The 18203-nt window shown below is 43.1% G+C and overlaps 1 non-coding gene across 1 annotated transcript; it reads right to left on the reverse strand.

Annotated features, from left to right (window-relative positions):
* Window positions 1-10403: 10403 nt before the first annotated feature.
* Window positions 10404-10478, reverse strand: Trnat-cgu (transfer RNA threonine (anticodon CGU)). Its single transcript has one exon. It is a non-coding gene; the product is annotated as a tRNA-Thr (tRNA).
* Window positions 10479-18203: the final 7725 nt, after the last annotated feature.

Consider the following 18203-nt stretch of genomic DNA (forward strand, 5'->3'; position numbering starts at 1 on the left):
ACCGCCGCTCCATCACAACCCCCCCCCCCCCCCCCACAAGACCCGCGGATTTTGTCGCGATTGCTCGTCTCCCAAGTGAGTACCGTTCCCGTCAATGAGCCTGGCCTGGCCGCTACTTCCATGCGACTGTCTCCCGCAAGGAGGAGCGGAGGCGGGAGAGGGTGTGTAGCGCGCGCGGGAGGGGGAGAATGGTTAGCCATATTAACTAAACGTCTCCATTTTCTACATTAAGTTGATATTGTTCTGTTCACACGCAGTTTATTCCCAGACGTGGACTCATGTTTTTACTCTGATGAGCCAAGACATTACCGGCGGAAAAATTCGAACATGTTAATGTTTATTAACCGATTCCGACTGAAAAATTGGGGTACCAGCTGTGGTTCATTCTATTGTGTACCTTCTTGGGCAACTATAAAAATTTTCGCATGTGAACATATTCGTGGCCGCGCGGTTAGAGGCGCCATGTCAGTGACTGCGCGGCCCCTCCCGCCGGAGGTTCGAGTCCTCCCTCGGGCATGGGTGTGTGTGTTGTTCTTCGCATAAGTTAGTTTACGTAGTGTGTAAGTCTAGGGACCGATGACCTCAGCAGTTTGGTCCCTTAGAAATTCACACACATTTGAACATTTTTAGAACATATTCGTGCTCTTTTTTAACATGCATTTGTCAGGGCCATTTCAAGCATTCTGCCCAAGTCGACTGTTGGTGATGTGATCGTCGAATGGAAACGCGAATGAACAACCACAACGAAACGAAGATTTGGTAGCACAGTGAGTCTGCAAAGGGAGTTAAAAAATGGGTTAACATGGTGTAGCCACATTGCTAAGCGTCACTTGAGGTGGTGTAAAGAGTTACGCCACAGGACAATAATGACTGGAAACGAGTGATTTGGCTTGATGAATAACATGTACCCTGCAGCAATACGATGGAGGGGTTTGGGTGCGGCGAGTGTCTGGAGAAAGTTACCTGCCATCATGTGTAACGCCAACAGTGACTACAGACGAGGTGGTGTTATGACATGGGGATGTATTCCCTCGTTGGGCTGTTGTTCCCTTATTGCGCTTACGATTTACATAAACGATCCGGTTGATGGTATTGACAGCGGCCTTAGACTGTTTGCCGATGATGCTGTAGTCTACAGGAAAGTAGTATCACAGGAAAGTTGTGAACAAATCAGTGAGGATATGCAGAAAATAAATGAGTGGTGTAATGACTGGCAATTATCTCTCAATATTAGTAAGTGTAATCTACTGCGTATAACAAGGCGAAAATCCCCATTAATGTATGAGTAAAAAATAAATGATCAGTCTTTGGAAGCGGTAACATCAGTCAAGTGTCTGGGTGTGACTATTCGAAATGATCTCAAATGGAATGATCAGATTGCACAAGTAACGAGTAAGGCGAACTCTAGATTGCGGTTTATTGGTAGAATCCTGAAGCGATGCAGTCCTTCAACAAAGGAAATAGCTTACAATACGTTAGTTCGTCCAGTCTTAGAATATTGTTCGTCTGTATGGGACCCTTACCAGTTGGGTCTGGTTCAAGAGATTGAGAAGGTCCCAAAAAGAGCGGCAAGATTCGTGACTGGTACATTTAGCCATCGCGAGAGCGTTACAAATCTCATAGAAAGTTTGAAGTGGGTCACACTTGCAGATAGACGACGCGCTAAACAGAAGGGGCTGCTCTCTAAATTCCGAAATCCAATTTTCAACGAGGATGTAGAGCATATATTATTACCACCAACTTTCAAATCGCGTAATGATCATCATTCAAAGATAACGGAAATAAGAGTTCGTACTGAGGCGTTCAGACAGTCGTTTTTCCCCACGCGCGATTCGCGAGTGGAACAGAGGGAGGGGGGGGGATACGACTTTCGCGCGAATTGTGCCCTCCGCCAGACACCGCTTGGTGGCTAGCGGAGTATATATGTAGATGTAGATGTAGAAGACGACCGTAAATATGAAATGATGTGAAAACCGTTTACAGCGTAGTGTACTGCCTAGCGTAGGAGGACAGTTCGGAGATGATGATTGTTGTATCAGCGTGACAGCAGCGCATCTCGCCATAAAGCAGCATCTGTGAGGCAGTGTCTGTGGACAATAACATTCCTGAAATGAACTGGCCTGTCCAGAATCCTGACCTGAACCCAATGGAACTATTTTGATATGAATTAGGAAGTCGAAACTCAATGAAACATCTTTGGTATGAATTAGAAAGTCGACATCACTCCAAACCCAAGCATCCACCATCACTACCTTCTCTGGGTTCGGAACTTGATGTTGAAAGGGTTGCCGATCCTCCTTAGGCACTGAGGCACCTCACTGAAAGCACTCCCAGGAGAGTTCAAGCGTCATAAAAGCGAAGGATGAACACAGTCATATTAATGTTTATTAATAGATAGGCAGATACTTTTGATCAGACAGCGTATATTACCGTAAGGATGAGGTGGATTTTTAAATGTCAATTGAAGTTGGAAATGAATGTGATTTCTCCGAGATTTTGAAGAAAATTCTCCAAACTCAGGTTCCTGATTCTGAGACGGTGTCAGTGTTATCTAGTGGTACATGGAAAATTGTGCTTCATTCAGAGCATTTTTGATATACTGTTCAGGTAGATATGTTAGACTGTAAAAATGACATCATGTGACACAGTAAGCTGTTTAATTTATTCTTTAATGTACAATCGCTTCGGTCAGAGACTAGTATCAGGAAATTTTTTTTAACAATATATGCCAAAAAAACAGCATCGAAAATATAATATTTACAAATAATGTATGACCTAGCAGTACCAACAGGGGCACATTTTATGCTCGCCTTTTGTAAATATTGTAATCTAGTCATGTGATTAACGTTTTAAAATTTTGCAGACAGTATTTATTGTTTCTGATTAATATTTCCACCAAATTCTTTATTGCTTTAATCTTTTCATTTAATCGAATAATCTTTTCAGTTAATCGAAAAATTGAAGTCTACTTGATATACGATTGATATACGATATACGATTTTTTGCAACGAACGTGATATTCAGCATTTACAAGTTCTAGAAACTTCTTACGCATCAGTATCTCTTTAAAAAATGTGTTAATAAAAGTCAAGAATAGTTAAATAAATTTGCCTTTTTTATTTATTTTGGTGGTGCTCAGGAAGCATCCCACAACCCTGCTTTTAGTAAAATTTATTAAATTGCTTTGGTGTTGTTAAGACAGTACTAATAGATAGTTTCAGGCTCTGGATGTTGTTTATACATCAGTAAATCTTTAAAAGTATTTTGTTAATAAACATTTAAAAAAAATTAAGAAATTTGTATTTTTTTCGTGGTACCCCCAGTTGATACTATACGTTATGAAAAAGGCGTTGGTATTGCTAGCGATAATCATGCAGACACATGGAGTGTTGTTCACAAATATCTGCGCTGAATGGTGATATAAATCGGTCGCACATTAAAAAATAAATGAAACCGCAGCTTACAGCGTTTCCACAACGCATCAGATCTGTGGAAGAGAGTCAACAAAAATATTTTAGAGATGTTACAGTTGAAATAAGAGGATGCGTAATGATTCAGCAGACAGTACGGCGAAGAGAGAGTAAGATAATCTCTGTGCTTATCTGTTCGTAGCCATGATAATTGTTCGTAGGCAGAGTGGTGTGGTCGAAATATGGAACCTCAAAGACGTATCTCCCACAAGCGTTCTTCGTTAGTTCCGTCCAGCGTGAGATCTGATATTAAAATCCCTGGAGAACAGCATCACCTTCAGTAAGATTTAGTAGTTCTAGTGATTCTAGTAGTTTCCTTTTTAAGTTCAAGAGTAAATACTTTTTTGTACTTTTCTGCAATATATGAAGAGGTCATGACGCCTTGTTACAGACTTCAGCTGTATGTTCAGTCGAGTCTAAGCGATGATCCAGAATTATCCGTAAATTCATCGCAAGCGGGCTCTCTTAAAAAAGGTGTTCCAGATGCGACGTCACAGAGTAATCGCAGACAGCTTATCGCGATATGTCTCACGCTCACTCTTTTTTATGCATAGATTACTGCACGGAGAGCGCAACAAATCAGCCTTTAACAAACGGATACGCCAGCAGAATCGTTGTCGAGTGGTCGCAGCGTCGAGAGCAGCGGGTCTCCAGCCGTCCGTGACGGTCTCTCTCTCTCTCCCTCCCTCCCCCCTCCTCTCTCTCTCTCTCTCGCGATCGCATGCACCCATCCGCCCCTCTGCGCGGACTCGGGTTTTCCTTCCTCCTCCTCCACTTTTTATCTCCCTGGCCGACACCTCTGGAGTAATTGGATTCTCCAGCCGCCGCTGGCCTCCGTGCGTCCATCCCCGTCTCTCGCTGTCCTTTTCTGGCCCCGCTCGCCTCTATCTTCCTTCTCAATGCCTCTTGATCTCCCTTCCCGCCCTTTTCCTCCACTGGGTTTTTACTCCGACGGAACAATATCGCGACTGCCGGCGTGCCGCAAGAAAGCCAAGACTAACATTGTGCTGCGTTTTCTGGTGGTCCTGTTTTCATCGCGCCGTGGGAAGAGCCAGCGAAACGGCTTAATTTGGATCGGCAGCGCGTAAGGTGCCCGCTCGACACCCATAATAATGGCCCGTAATGGGATTTATTGACTTAACAGCGGGCGCTGGGGAGCAAGAAGTCCCGTGTCCGGTCTGCGCTGGAGCGCGCGCCACGCACGTCGCCTGTGCGTTTCGCACGGCTTCCGTCGTAGGCTGGGGCACCACTAGCGTTCCACTCTATCACAGTGTTTTCCAGCGCGACCTAACCAGGAGCGCTGTGAGAAAACTGTTGATGATAACAGTCGGCAGTATAACAGGTAATACAAAGGGAGCAACGAAGGACCAAGACCCTTTAGTCTATGATTACACAATTGCAAAACAATCACTGAAAGCGGTTACTTCCATCAAATATCTAAGAGGATGCGTACGGTGCGATTTAAGGTGGAACGACCACATAAAATGAGTCGCGAGTAAGGCAGATGACAGACTGAGTTTCATTGGAAGAATCGTCAGAAAACGTAGGCCATCAACAAAGGAAGTAGCTTACAAAGCATTAATTCGACCAATACTTGAATACTGCACGTTAGTATGACACAACTGCTAGATGGGACTGATAGAAGAGAAAAGGTCCACAGAAGAGCGGCGCATTTCGTTACACCTTCATTTAGTTAGCACGAAAGCGTCACAGAGATAATCAACCACCTACAGTGACAGACGCTGCACGAGATGCGTTATGCATCACGGTATGCTCTTCTGTTAAAGTTACGAGAGCGTAAGTTCCTAGAAGAATCAACAAATATATTGCTTTCTCCTCCGTATATCTCACTAAAAGACTATGAAGATAAAATCAGAGATTCGAGCGCACAAAGAGGCTTGCCGGAAATCGTTCTTATCGCGAACTATTCGCGACTGGGACAGGAAAAGGGGGGCAGGGCAAGTGGTACATAAACTACCCTCCACCACACACCGCAAGCTGGTTTGTGGAGTAGAGATGTAGATGTGGAAAATTGTAGCATAACGCCTCATCGACATCGATGTCGTTGGAGGCTGACCCAAAAGATTAGATTAGATTAGTACTTGTTCCATAGATCATGAATACGACACTTCGTAATGATGTGGAACGTGTCAGGTTAATAAAAGGTGTCTATACAAGATATTACATTACACAAAATATTACATGACACTCAATAATATTTTTTGTGGAGGTTGGGAAATTATCCACTTACTATATCCAAGGAGTAGAAGGAGTTGCCATTAAGAAATTCTTTTAATTTCCTTTTACATGCTATATGGCTATCTGTCAGGCTTTTGACGCTATAAGGTAAGTGACCAAAGACTTTCGTGGCAGCATAATTTACTCCCTTCTTAGCCAAAGTTAGATTTAACCTTGAGTAGTGAAGATCATCCTTTCTCCTAATGTTGTAGCCATGTACACTGCTATTACTTTTGAATTCATTCGGATTGTTAATAACAAATTTCAAAAGTGAATATATAAATTGTGAGTCTACAGTGAAGATTTCTAGCTCTTTAAATAAGTGTCTGCAGGATGATCTTGGATGAGCTCCAGCAATTATTCTGATTACGCGCTTTTGTGCAATGAACACTCGTTTACTCAATGATGAGTTACCCCAGAATATGATGCCATATGAAAGCGGAGAATGAAAATAGGCGTGGTAAGCTAATTTACTCAGATGAATATCGCAAAAATTTGCAGTGACCCTAATAGCATAAGTAGCTGAACTCAGTGTGTTTTTTCCAGTTCAAAAAAATGGTTCAAATGGCTCTAAGCACTATGGGACTTAACATCTTAGGTCATAAGTCCCCTAGAACTTACAACTACTTAAACCTAACTAACCTGAGGACATCACACACACCCATGCCCGAAGCAGGATTTGAACCTGCGACCGTAGCAGTCCCGCGGTTCCGGACTGCAGCGCCAGAACCGCTAGACCACCGCGGCTGGATTTTTTCCAGTTCATCCCCTCATCAATGCATAAACCTAGAAATTTTGAATATTCTACCTTAGCTACGGGTTTCTGATCGAAGTCTGTATTTAATAATGGTGTCATTCCATTTACTGTGTGGAACTGTATATACTGTGTTTTGTCAAAGTTTAATGAGAGCCCATTTGCAGAGAACCACTTAATGATTTTCTGAAAAACATCGCTTACAATTTCACAAGTTAATCCTTGTCTGTCGGTAGTGATAGCTGTACTTGTATCATCGCAAAAAGTACCAGCTTTGCATCTTCGTGAATATAGAATGGCAAGTCAATATATATTAAGAATCGCAGAGGACCCAAGACCGAACCTTGCGGCACCCCATTCTTGATTGTTCCCCAGTTGGAGAAATCACCAGTTTTTTGCATATTATGTGAACTGTTTATTTCAACTTTCTGTACTCTTCCAGTTAGGTATGATTTAAACCATTTGAGCACTGTCCCATTCATACCACAGTACTTGAGCTTATGTAGAAGTATTCCATGATTTACACAATCAAAAGCCTTTGATAGATCACAAAAAATACCAACGGGTGACTTCCGGTTACTCAGGGCATTTAATATTTCATTACTGAAAGTATATATAGCATTTTCCGTTGAAAACCCCTTCTGGAAACCAAACTGACATTTTGTTAAAACTTTATTTTTACAAAGGTGTGAAGCTACTCTAGAATACATTACTTGGAAGAGAGATTGGGCGGTAGTTGTTGACATCAGACGTATCTCCTTTTTTATGCAGTGGTATAACAATGGCATACTTCAGTCTATCTGGGAAAATACCCTGCTTCAGAGAGCTATTACATATGTGGCTAAGAATCCCATCTATTTCTTGGGAACAAGCTTTTATTATCCTTCTGTAAATGCCATCAATCCCATGTGAGCTCTTATTCTTGAGAGAGTTTATTGTCTTCCTAATTTCAGGCTGTTATATTAGATGCACACACTTAGCGGTTTATTTGATTGTTGCATCTGTAAGGGTACAGATATTGATGCTGTCCCGGGCAGACAGAATCTATGCTTACGCACCTTTGATCCAACCAATTAGCGTCGTTGAGGAGGGAAGTCCCATTGTACCAGAAGGGTGCTGCTTGTCGCCTGGCGTTTGCTTTGGTGCTTAAGTGAGTCAGTCCCGCCTGAGCCTTCTTAAAGATGGGATCACTAGCGTACGCGTGGTACGCGATATGGAATGAAAGACATTAATTTGCGGAACTGAAATTACTTAGATAACCAGGGGATGCTTTTAAATTATGGACGACCATAAAGAACTTACCAGCAATGGCAAAGGGTTCTGAAAGTGTTAAGTGCATGAATTCGGTTGCAGAGCGAGTGTTATTAGGCTCGTAGTGATTATCTTGCCTGTGATTTAAGTACAATAAACCGAGAGTTGTCAATTCAGTGTGAACCTCATTTAACGTGGTAATATTAATGACGGTATTTTTTGAGATATGTGATTAAGAAAATGGGAATTGTAGATAGACACGCGTCTGCAGACACGGTTAATAACTTTCTGAAACTGGTGCTTTTACGTTGGGAATAACTTTGTCCTCCATGATGTACCAACCATCAAGTCCAATTGCCTATTAAAATTCAGACAGCCAAAGTACGCTAGTTACATGAAAGCAGTAATTTACACATGTGTACAGGGTTTGTCGACCTAGATAGATTTCAACGACGTAAAGCGTTGTAAGGTGTTGTGCCACGCTTTACGTACTGGGATTCTGTTAGTAAAGAGACGGTAGAAGCTATGAGTATGAGAGAACTTCAGCCAGGGCGGGAGACAGACGCTTAGTGTTGCTTGGAAAGTATCTCTCGACGCTAAGCAGCAACAGAGAAATTCTCCGAATTGTTTGCATTCGTATGCCTACCTGACGTATGCCGGCCAATGACAAGCAGGCTACGTGCTATAAATGGCCACCAGCGGCAACGGCTTTAGAACCACCTTCCTCTTTGATTTCCTATGTAAAGTTCTGCAGCTTGCTATACTACAACCACTCCACAAATTCGTTACTGATCACTACATCCTCCACCCAGAACAGTTCGGGTTCTATGCGGAGCGCTCCACAATCTACCAGGCACTGCACCTGTACAGCACTGAATCGAGGAGATCAACGAAGGAGTATTCCTTGATTTGGAACAGACTTTTGACCGTCTCTGGCAAGATGGTTTGATATTTAAATCAGATTCTTTAAGTCGTCCAGGACATGTGTTAAAGATGATACATTCGTTCCTGTAGGAGATGTGATTATTTGTCAGGAAAGGCAGTCACTGCAGCAGTGTTAAACCAGTTACGTCTCAGGGCTCATGTTTGCGATTTGCGCTTTACTCTATCAGCCAAACAGCGTACACAAGCAGGCAGCAGCGGAAATTGTCCTGTAAGCCGATGGTGTTGCACAGTTCAGGTGCTATCACAACCTAAATCATGTTGTTAGGCACCTCCAGACAAAATCACTCAGTGGTGGCTTGGCTGGAGGGTAGAAATCAGTCCTGACAAGAACTAAGCAATTTTTTTCACTACTAAGTTCAATCTCCCGAACTGCCGTTTCACAACTGGTGACACTGACTTGACTTAGTGTCACTCTGTCAAATACCTTGGAATTACTATAGACGAGAGACTGAGTTTGAAATCACACATAAACTGTACGGTCAACAAAGTCGGTGGCCTATTTTACCAATTACACCCGCTCCTTAAGAGTGACTATCAGACGACGTAAAATTGGCATTCTAGAGCGGCATCGGCCTTCCGACCATCTTGTATAGTTTGGTAGTGTGGTCTCTTGGGATTTCTCGGAGTGATTGACTAATGGTGTGATTTCAGGTAAACCAATAAACCATTTTTCTGCCGGCACTCATCTGAAATAACTGCTAACCCTTCAGAATAAAGTATTTCGGGATACATCCAATGCTCACCGCTTTTCTCTCAGCCCTTACATTAGGCCGGCCGGAGTGGCCGAGCGGTTCTGGGCGCTACAGTCTGGAACCGCGCGACCCTACGGTCGCAGGCTCAAATCCTGCCTCGGGCATGGACGTGTGTGATGTCCTTATGTTAGTTAGGTTTAAGAAGTTCTAAGTTCTAGGGGACTGATGACCTCAGAAGTTGAGTCCCATAATGCTCAGAGCCATTTGAACCATATGAACCTTACATTAGACAACATTTAGGGCAACCATCCATCCGTCAAATCATTCTCAAAAAATCCATTAAATATTATATGAAACAAATGTTTCGCCCCATAATCTTATAAACTTACTATGTCAAGAACCCTCAAATTCACAAACACCGAAGCTGACTCTCACACGACGGTTCAGGGACTGACATACATTTAGACGCTACACTAACAGTAAAACTGTATACAGACTATATTTAATCATTTTTCTAATCATTTATAGCACAGACAGAATTCAGATGGGCACAATACCCTGTGGAGATTCTACAGTAAATAGGACAGTATCGCTTGTCCACGTATGGCTTGTCCACGACATTCAGACGCACCTCACTAAGACGATGCAGATGATCGTCTAAAACTAGAGGTTTTACCCCGATCTGACACGGCAAGAAAACCGACAACGTTGTATTCACCAAAGCCTCCTGGTTTGGAAGGAAGGGACCTTTCCGCCACCGAAAGAATGTGTGTGTTCTCAGTAGAGAAGCAGTAACAGCAGAGTGTGTGCTGAGTGACTTTGAACGGAGTCACTGGATGTCATCTGACATATAGACATGGCAATGCAGCCCGTCATAAAGCAGCGTCTATGAGGCAATAGTCTGTGGACAGTGACATTTCCGAAGTAGACTGGCCTGCCCAGAGTCCCGATTTGAACACAGTGGAACATCTTTGGACTGAAATTAGAATTATATTAATGCCTTCAGCTGCTAACGGGCGTTGACATATATCAACGGGGACAGGTGAAATTGTGTGCCCCGGCCGGGACTCGAACCCGGGATCTTCTGCTTACGTGGCAGACGCTCTTTCCATCTGAGCCACCGAGGGCACAGAGGATAGCGCGACTGCAGGGACTATCTCGCGCACGACTGCCGCGAGACCCACACTTCTCACCTTGTATGTCCACACACTACATTCGTAGTGTTCCACCCCAACACACTCATTACTCGTGGAAGACATTCTTACCAAGTCCCGAAGAGTTCGGGGAATATGTGTGCATCCGCACAGAAGAAAAAGGTCATGGCCGGCGTTGCCAGAACTATATACTTATATGGATATGGTGTCTGTTCTTTCGGACATGTCCGAAAGAACAGACACCATTCATGACCTGCAGCTGTCTAGAACGAAATTAGAACTATATTAATATCTTCAGCTGCAAACGGGCGCCGATATATATCAACGGGGACAGATGAAAATGTGTGCCCCGACCGGGACTCGAACCCGGGATCTCCTGCTTACATGGCAGACGCTCATGAGAGTGTTGGGGTGGGACACTAAGAATGTAGTGTGTGGACATACAAGGTGAGAATGTGGGTCTCGCGGGAGATAGTTGCTGCAGTCGCGCTATCCTCGGTGCCCTCGGTGTCTCAGATGGATAGAGCGTCTGTAGTATGTAGACTGTACGTGGAAACAGTTTAGTATTCTTTTACACTGATTTGTCTATAGCTGTAGTCTAGTCCCGAACCGACTGAGTGATGAGTACGATAGCTTCTAGAGCTCCCCTTTGGGCTTTTCTTGGCAGCAACTAGGGATGATCCCTGGTGCTCTCTTCAGGTACTGCTGAAAGTGTCTGAGTGGAGTGCTTTGTCAGTTTGTACACGCGTCTGGTGCATGGTTGTCTACTTGGGAACTGTTAGTGTGACGAAGTGCGGAAGCATAAAATAGGTCTTCACTTGTGCGGCCTCTGTTAGAAGTAAACCTTAATTCAATCGAATCTGACTGCTAAGGCATCTCGGCACATTTCTGAGTGTGGCTATGTTCCGTACCTTCTGGACGACACAGCACACACCGACATCTTTACCCAGGCGTCTACCTAGCTCTACGGCCTCCAGAGCGCGACGTGAGTTGGTTCAGCTGCGGCCAGCGTGTGAAGGTGCTGACGGCGGCGGGAGGCGGATCGCCTGCCAGCGGCCGTGTGTCGGATCGGTTCGCACTGCCCCCGCTACTGTGCTACCGCCGCGGTCACGCATGGGCGCAGCCGCGCCTCGCTCCAGCCTGGAATGCATTCGGAGCCGCAATAGGGCGACTCGCCGCCCAGCACAGCGCAGCAAACCGGAAGAGAGGCGTATTCACTGCTCGGGGCAGCCCAGCTCTCCACCTCTGGTCACTCCAGTCGCACAGTTTCATTCCGGCTCACAGTGCTGCCAGACTCTGGCTGCGTGTCGCAAACAACGGACGTCGTGACAGACGTGAGAAACTGTCGAAGTGGTTAGACCACTGACGTGCTCACACCTGAATTATACTTTAGTTTTCAGCGGCAATTAAAAGACTTATTTAAAACAAGTAATACGTGACATTGCAGAAAATGAAGGGCTATTTTAAATATTTTCAGAAAGTTTTTTTTTAAATTATACAAATTATTTTAATTGTCTAGATCGCAAACAATATTCAATATTAATTTCATAACTAGTGTCGGTTGTCCACACAGCCACACGTTTAAGACATGCAAAGTTGGTACTTTTTGCCGATGATACAAGTATAGCTATCACACCCAACAGACAAGAATTAACTGGTGAAATTGTAAACGATGTTTTTCAGGAAATCATTAAGTGGTTCTCTGCAAATTGGCTCTCATTAAACTTTAACAAAACACAGTACCTACAGTTCCACAAAGTAAATGGAATGACACCATTGATAAATATAGACTTCGATCAGAAATCGGTAGCTTAGGTAGAATATTCAAAATTTCTAGGTGTATGCATTGATGAAGGGTTGAACTGGAAAAACACACTGAGGATCTGCTGAAACGTTTGAGTTCAGCTAGTTATGCTATTAGGGTCATTGCAAATTTTGGCGATATACATCTGAGTAAATTAGCTAACCATGCCTATTTTCATTCTCTGCTTTCCTATGGCATCATATTCTGGGGTAACTCATCATTGAGCAAACGAGTGTTCATTGCACAAAAGCGTGTAATAATTGCTGGAGCTCATCCAAGATCATCCTGCAGACACTTATTTAAAGAGCTAGAGATCTTCACTGTAGCCTCACAATATATATATTCACTTATGAAATTTGTTATTAACAATCCGAACGCATTCAAAAGTAATAGCAGTGTACATGCCTATAACACTATGAGAAAGGATGATCTTCACTACTCAAGGTTAAATCTAACTTTGGCTCAGAAGGGAGTAAATTATACTGCCACGAAAGTCTTTGGTCACTTACCTTATAGCGTCAAAAGTCTGACAGATAGCCATATAGCATGTAAAAGGAAATTAAAAGAATTTCTTAATGGCAACTCCTTCTACTCATTAGATGAATTTTTGGATATAATAAGTGGGTAATTTCCCCAACCCCCACAAAAAATATTATTGAGTGTCATGTAATATTTTGTGCAATGTAATATCTTGTACAGACACCTTTTATTAACCTGACACGTTCCACATCATTACGAAGTGTCGTATTCATGATCTATGGAACAAGTACTAATCTAATCTAATCTAATCGTGTCGACGTATGCAGTAGGATTAGAACGCGTCGTCTGCATATCTTGATACATTCTCATTTACATCCCACAAAGGCACAAGTGTGTGCTTCTCCAGAATGAAAGTATGTAGTTCCAGAGACCTTTTCAAGCTTCAAACATCTATGATGTATACAGGGTGTCTTTGTGTAGAGTCGTTCAGGGGTTTTTGTCTAGTATTTGGCCTGATGTTACCAATTTAGTTTTTGCTGTGTGTAGCTGGAGTCAGTCCAAACAAACACCGCTCATCACGTGTCTCGTGTGACGCCCACTGCCGACGGAAAGTGTCGGTTAGTTTACCGTTACGAACAAAACTATTTTTAAGGTGTGGTTTTACGTGCCCATTGGATACAGCGGTACCAGATTAGTATAGTGCGATATTCGTGTTATCGATATGTATTAAAAAGGACAATAAAACAACAAGAATAACCAGTACTCAAGCAGTGACAGCACAGCCCCAGCCTGCGCCGACTACTACTGCCACATAGTACCAGCACTGCTAAGACGCGGCTGGAGTACTGGTTATCCTTCGTGTTATGCTGTCCCTGTTAAAACACACAGATAACACGGATATCGCATTAGACTAATTTGGGACCGCTCTTTGAAGTGGGAACGTAAAATTCCGCTTTAAAGATCATTTTGTCTGCACCGGGAAAGAAACCGAAGGACTTGATGAGCAGTATTTGGGTTTACTCCAGCTACAAATTGTAAAAATTAAATTGCAAATATCTGCTGCAACACCAAAGAAAATGCGACTGGCGATTATTAGTAGGGACACTTCCATATGCAGACTAGAGACGAATGAAAGTTTGTCGCGGCCTTGGTACAAATTTTCATTCGTCGCTTCAGTATGCATATACAGGGTGTTACAAAAAGGTACGGCCAAACTTTCAGGACACATTCCTCACACACAAAGAACGAAAATATGTTATGTGAGCATTTGTCCGGAAACGCTTACTTTCCATGTTAGAGCTCATTTTATTACTTCTCTTCAAATCGCATTAATCATGGAATGGAAACACACAACAACAGAACGTAGCAGCGTGACTTCAAACACTTTGTTACAGGAAATGTTCAAAATGTCCTCCGTTAGCGAGGATACATGCATCCACCCTCCGTCACATGGAATCCCTGATGCGCTGATGCAGCCCTGGAGAATGGCGTATTGTATCACAGCCGTCCACAATACGAGCACGAAGAGTCTCTATATTTGGTACCGGGGTTGCGTAGACATGAGCTTTCAAATGCCCCCATAAATGAAAGTCAAGAGGGTTGAGGTCAGGAGAACGTGGAGGCCATGGAATTGGTCCGCCTCTACCAATCCATCGGTCACCGAATCTGTAGTTGAGAAACGTACGAACACTTCGACTGAAATGTGCAGGAGTTCCATCGTGCATGAACCACATGTTTTGTCGTACTTGTAAAAGCACATGTTCTAGCAGCACAGGTGGAGTATCCCGTATGAAATCATGATAACGTGCTCCATTGAGCGTAGGTGGAAGAACATGGGGCCCAATCAAGACATCACCAACAATGCCTGCCCAAACGTTCACAGAAAATCTGTGTTGATCACGTGATCGCACAATTGCATGCGGATTCTCGTCAGCCCACACATGTGATTGTGAAAATTTACAATTTGATCACGTTGGAATGAAGCCTCATCCGTAAAGAGAACATTTACACTGAAATGAGGATTGACACATTGAACTGGTTCTCCCGTAGCACTCTCCATACAGTGACGTGGTCAACGTTACCTTGTACAGCAGCAACTTCTCTGACGCTGACATTAGGGTTATCGTCAACTGCACGAAGAATTGCCTCGTCCATTGCAGGTGTCCTCGTCGTTCTAGGTCTTCCCCAGTCGCGAGTCATAGGCTGGAATGTTCCGTGCTCCCTAAGACGCCGATCAATTGCTTCGAACGTCTTCCTGTCGGGACACCTTCGTTCTGGAAATCTGTCTCGATACAAACGTACCGCGCCACGGCTATTGGCCCGTGCTAATCCATACATCAAATGGGCATCTGCCATCTCCGCATTTGTAAACATTGCACTGACTGCAAAACCACGTTCGTGATGAACAATAACCTGTTGATGCTACGTACTGATGTGCTTGATGCTAGTACTGTAGAGCAATGAGTCGCATGTCAACACAAGCACCGAAGTCAACATTACCTTCCTTCAATTGGGCCAACTGGCGGTGAATCGAGGAAGTACAGTGCATACTGACGAAACTAAAATGAGCTCTAACATGGAAATTAAGCGTTTCCGGACACATGTCCACATAACATCTTTTCTTTGTGTGTGAGGAATGTTTCCTGAAAGTTTGGCCGTACCTTTTTGTAACACCCTGTATAAATCATGGGTGTCATGTGTATAAGACAGCCAACTAGTTGCAATAAATGGTGATATTCAATTAACTTTAACCATAGTTCCAACAGATTTAAACCCGTCTTCTTCACAAGAACAAGACCTTGATTTTAGGGACTTAAACTTTAGAAATGGATACCCAGATCGTTGCTGACGTGCTTCATATGGAGATCTTAGATCGCTTTACTAAGTGACTGTTTGCTAGTGTGGAGTTTGTTTCTTGTCCTTCCGAAGAAGAAGGGTTTAAATCCGTTGAAATCATGCTTAAAGTTGATTGAATACCAGCAATTATTGCAACTGGTTGGCTGTCTTATTCGCCTGATATTCTGTAACCGTTGCTGAAGTGCAGCCAAGTTCAAAATATTGAAAAACATCATGTGCGCTTATCATTTGAGAGACTGGGAAGCTAGTCGCAAATGATAAAAACTGTCGAACTGGATCACCACAAAATATCTGGTGGTCATATTTGATAGATCTCTTACTTTCAAGAAGCACTGCGTGAACTGCAAATCAAAAAGTTCTTCTGCAGAAACTTGCTTGACCACAGTGGGGTAGTCAACCTGAAACTCTAGGAATCTCTGCAATGGCAGCACGCTATTCTGCGGCAGAGTATGCATGCCCTGTCTGGTACAATTCAACACATGCCAAATAGGTGAACACAGCTCTCAATGACACTTGCAGAATCATAGTAGGTTGCTTGAAGTCCAGCGGAATCCCTTTACCACCTCGCAGGAATAGCACCACCCACTGCGCGAATGAGAAATGAAAGGAAGTGGAGCATGAGAGAACGCATCCGCCGTATGGACACGAACTACAGTCCCAACGAATGAAGTCAAGGAGGAGTTTCCTTACGACGGCACATATGTGTCAGAACCACTGCTGAAAAAGCTAGGCTCAAGCTATGGAGGGCTACGACCTACCTTCCCCCTGGCTGAAAAAGTTACAGGAACTCTACCTACTGGCTATGATGAGAAATGGGCGACATGGAAGTCTTTGAATACACTGAGATCTGTAGTTGGCAGGTCAAAGGCTAATTTGGCAAGACTGGGCTACACTGATCAAGATGACTGTGAATCATATGCTTCAATGCCGACTGTGTCTAGCCCAGTGCGCAGAAGATGAAATTCAAGGCGCAGAAAATGCACTGGAAGTGGCCAAGTTTCGGGCAAAAGTAATATAGTCGTAACTGTGTATAAAATGTATGTTTCTGATATGAGATTAACTATAAGAGATAACTTCAATAAAGTGCTGGGTATACCAATGGGACAAAAAAGTGGCATTCTGAACCACGCTTATTAAAATCGTACTTCAGTATCAAAGTTTACAATTCACCGTTACAAAACGTAACTTATCGAAACCAGAATCGGTCGCAGGTTCGAATCCTGCCTCGGGCATGGATGTGTGTGACGTGCTTAGGTTAGTTAGGTTTAAGTAGTTCTAAGTTCTAGGGGACTGATGACCTCAGAAGTTAAGTCCCATAGTGCTCAGAGCCATTTGAACCATTTGAAACCAGGACAATGAAATATACAAGCATGGAAAGTAGATCAAACTTATTTGTGACCTGTTCGAATTAGTGAGCAGTCTTATAGGTTCGAAAAGGACAGAAACAATCTATTCGAAACAGTAGGCAGTCTTATGGAATCGAATAGGACACAAACAAGTTTGATCTACTTTGCATACTTGTATATTTCGACAAGTTATGTTTTGCAATATGAATTGTAAACATTTTATACTCAAGGTCAATTTTAATAAGGACGACTTCTTTTTATCTTGTTGGTATAGCCAGCACTTTATTGAAGTTCTCTATTATTTAAGAATGTACGAAGGTGTGTAGACATTGCGGTCTAACTTTATTGTATACGTTGACATAATGTTTTTTACAATGATTGATCTAAGGATAGCTGTGTGAACAACAGAACAAGTTATCAAATCAATGCTATATTTTTTCAGAGATTTTGCACAAATTTTTTGAAAAATTTTAAAATGTTTCTGAAAACTGTTGAAAAATAGTTTATTATCCGGTACAATCATGTATAAATTCGGCGAGGAATTGACCGGCCATACTCAGATCATGTCAGGAACCAATAGTTCACTTACGAGTACACTGAGGTAACCACAATCTCAGTGACTGACTGATGGCGGAAACAGAGAAACCACTGAACCCTTTAAAACCTGTGCAGGTGAAATATACTTACTCACGGTTTTCAGTTTACTGTAGTACAAGAAATACCTCGTTGATCACAGTGAATCACTCCCTTTAAAACCTGTGCAGGTGAAATATACTTGCTCAAGGTTTTCAGTTTACTGTAGTATAAGAGATACCTCGTTGATCACAGTTAATCACTAAATCTCCGTACTCAGAAACCCCAACAGTACTTTCCAATCAACTCGAGAGAGCCCACAACACCTAAGGCGGTTGTCAGCCGACTTTCTCGATCTCGTGAGCTCCACTAAAATCGCTTCAACAGTAAGGCCTTTCAACCAAATAAACTCAGTAGCTAAATTTGGGAAATATCATGCGCCACTTCGCACCTGTGCTAATAACACTTTGTAGATCACACATAAAAGCAATTTAGGAGGATTAGGGGAACACTGGCGAATTATCTCCATAGTGGAGAAAACCTCCTTCCCGCGCATACCAGTAACTTTTTCTGCTGTGGACACTACTCATAGGAGGACGAGCATGCAGGCGCGGCCAGGGAATGATATATACCGAGGTGA

This window comes from Schistocerca cancellata, chromosome 3 (assembly GCF_023864275.1).
Source record: "Schistocerca cancellata isolate TAMUIC-IGC-003103 chromosome 3, iqSchCanc2.1, whole genome shotgun sequence".
In the NCBI taxonomy this organism is placed as follows: domain Eukaryota; kingdom Metazoa; phylum Arthropoda; class Insecta; order Orthoptera; family Acrididae; genus Schistocerca; species Schistocerca cancellata.